The sequence below is a fragment of the Mandrillus leucophaeus genome, unplaced genomic scaffold, assembly GCF_000951045.1.
Source record: "Mandrillus leucophaeus isolate KB7577 unplaced genomic scaffold, Mleu.le_1.0 Scaffold607, whole genome shotgun sequence".
In the NCBI taxonomy this organism is placed as follows: Eukaryota; Metazoa; Chordata; class Mammalia; order Primates; family Cercopithecidae; genus Mandrillus; species Mandrillus leucophaeus.
The window spans coordinates 586,541-589,991 of NW_012106553.1; positions in this window are offsets into that span (position 1 = coordinate 586,541).

The window sequence follows — 3,451 nt, forward strand, 5'->3', positions numbered from 1 at the left end:
TGTGGGCTCTGGGCACTTCCCCATAGCTCCTAAGTGGTGTCAGCATGACTGGCTGAGTAAGGAGGAAGGAGCATGGTCTCATCCTGCAGGGTTCCAGCTAGTAGATTCTGGGACATGGAGCAACTTTGATTGCTTAGCCAACTTGGGACATGTTTAGCACAAGTAAACAGAGCAGTGAACTAGCAGGGAAGTCAGTGCAGAAAAAGTGAAAAAGCTTTATTATCATTCATGCATTTATTCACTTTTGCAAGAGGTATTTATTACACAAATATTCCAGTCTACACAACCAAATAATATGACCCATATTCTCAAAAATTTTACAGTGAAACATGAGAGATGGCAACTAGAGAGCCAGGTTTTGGCTGGGCACGGTAGCTCACGCCTGTAATCCTAGCATGTTGGAAGGCTGAGGCGAGTGGATCACCTGAGGTGAGGAGTTCGAGATCAACCTGGCCAACATGGCGAAACCCTCGTCTCTACCCAAAATACAAAAACTAGCCAGGCATGGCAGCGGTTGCCTGTAACCCCAGCTACTCAGGAGGCTGAGGCAGGAGAATCGCTTAAACCCAGGAGGCAGAGGTTGCAGTGAACGGAGATTGTGCCATTGCACTCCAGCCTGGGTGACAAAGGGAGACTCTGTCTCTAAATAAATAAATAAATAAATAAATAATAAGCCAGATTTTATGCAGTGAGGTATATGCTGTAACAGTGGTAAACACGAGGCACTGTAGAAATTCCAAGGAAGGCTATATTGGATATGTTTGTATTGTGCATGTGTGTGGTGTTCAGGAAGGTTTTCCTGAAAGTGATGTCTGAGCTGAATCTGTAAAGATGCAGCAGGGGTTTAATGTCAGAGGTGTGAGAAAGCATGGTTGTTCTGGAAAATGGGTAATTCGATATGGCCAGAGAATGGAATCAGAAGTAGGGATTATTACAAGATGCTTGGTATGTCACTTTCAACTCGTAAAAATGGTCCACTTCACCTTGCTACTGAGCAAACAGAAGTTTAGGGAGATTAAGCCATTCTCCCAAGAGTGCCAAAGATATCAAGCACCAAACCAGGATTAGTTCAGATCTTCATTTTTCAAATGCCTTTTATACTATAAACTCTGAAGAAAATATTTAAAGAAAATTATCTCCAGGACTTCCTCAACTTAGAGAAGAAGCAGTACTTTGGAACTGAAGTCCCATTTTCTTATGGAAACCATGGCATATATGTTGGTCCAGGTTTCAGGTTTGTCCTGCACAAAGCTACTCAGTCCATGAAGTACCTATAATACTTTACAAAAATAATTAGTAACTGGCTGTCAAATATAACCAAGTTTGTATGAGAAAATGTGCTTCAATTTGGAATGCTTGAAAAGTCTCACCCTCCCAAAGTGGGAGATGGACACTTGCAGATCCTGACTGATAGGGCCCAGGAGGCCAGGCAGGATGAATGTGCATGAAGAACATGACCATGGGATCCTGAGGACCTGAAAAGTGTGGGGCCAAACATCTTTCTAGGACAAATTCCCCAGGGACACCTTGCAGCCTGCAATCTTTTGTCTTATCCTTTCTTTTCTTCAGGAAACCCTTCCATGATGCCATCCAAGACGTGTGACTATGTTTTTCTCCTCTCTGATGTCCCACAGATCCTTTCTGCCTGCCTGACACAAGCACCAAAAAATCTGGAAGTTCCATTAAGTACTAGAAACTCTGAAAACTTAAGGAATAAAAAGATATCCGGCCAGGTGCAGTGGCTCACGACTGTAATCCCAATACTCTGGGAAGCGGATCACCTGAGGTCAGGAGTTTGAGACCAGCCTGGTCAACATGGTGAACCCCATCTCTACTAAAAATACAAAAATTAACCAGGCGTGGTGGTGGCGCCTGTGGTCCCAGTCACTCACGAGTCTGAGGCAGGAGAATTGCTTGAACCCAGGAGGCGAATAATGAAAAACAGTGTGAGGAAAAGTTGGCGTGCAGGTGCTTTTCTGTGTCTGAATCCCTGAGGCCTCCTGTAACCACACTCCTGGGTACTCAGAAGCAGAAAAGGAGATCGTGGAGAGAAAACATAATTAAAAAACACATGGCAGACCCTGCTATTACTGTCCTTTCACTAACTTTATCTTCCTGCTCTTACAATAACAACAAACACATATCTTGTGCTTTAGCATTTCCCCCCAAATGTCTAGCCACTTAAACATTTTAAGATACAGTTCATTAAATGTGAATCATGGATTCCTTCAGTGTAAATACTGGAAGGAATCTCAGAGGTGATTAGTGAAACCTTTTTATTTTACTCATGAGGTAACTGAGGCACACAGAGAGACCTGAATTTTTTTCGGGTTCACAAAGGGAGCAAGAGGCACATGCAGAACCAGAACTTTTCACTTGCCTGACCCCAGACAGAGGCACTCTGCTGCTCTGCGCTGCTATTGAAATTGATAGTCAACAGAGCATTTTCAAATTTATTATTCAAAAAACTCTGGGTTTGCCACAAATCAGATGGGTTAAAGTGATTTGCCTGAAGTCACACAGTTACTGAGTCAGCTGTAAACAGATCCCACTTTTCTTAGATCCCAAATCCAATGCCCATAAGACTGTTAAGATGGCCATGTGGAGTTTCCCCCAAAAATGTTTGACCCATGGAATAAGTTGAGAACTTAAAAACAAATGATCATGGCAGACAGTTTCTCTTTTGGGTAATCCCAGATAGTGAAAACAAAATCCCCCCGAAAAATCAAAGTTTTAAATAGTACTCTTCACAGAATGAATGTTAAATGAATCATCTTGTTTTCATTTTTTAAATAGGTGATAGTTTACATGTCCCATGGTGTAGCAATTAAGAACACTTTCAAATGTGTGCATTCTTTACTAACACACATGGCCTGTGAGTCAAGGATGGAGAATTATTCCCTCTGTTTTATACGTGAAACTGGTTTCATAATGTTTACTTTTTCATTTACTATTAATTTGGGGTCATACCACTGAAAATTAATTAATGTGGATTTCTATGTTTTTTTAACATAGAAATGAGTTAATGTACATGAGAATAATTTTATTAATTTTTTAATTAGAAAACACTCTCATGTACGTTAACTCATTTGATGTTATCATTCCTTGAAATAAATTTGCCATTTTTATTATTATGATTATGATGATCTCTTTTCACATAAGAAACTGAAGTCCAAAATCTCAAAGTTAATAAACAATAGCAGAAACCTATGTTTTCCGATTCTAAATTTAATAGGTTAAACATTGATTCTGGCACATTTCTAACTATTTTTGTTGTATCTGTTTCAATCTCAAGGATAAAAACATTTCACAACCACATTCCCACATAATACTTGTATATTTAATTACCTACTCGCTTCTAGGTAGGCAGTGGCCCTGTAGCTTTCAGGCTGTTGGATCATTGTGTGTTGTATAATGATTGGTTCTGCTATAAACACTGCCACTGAAAAGG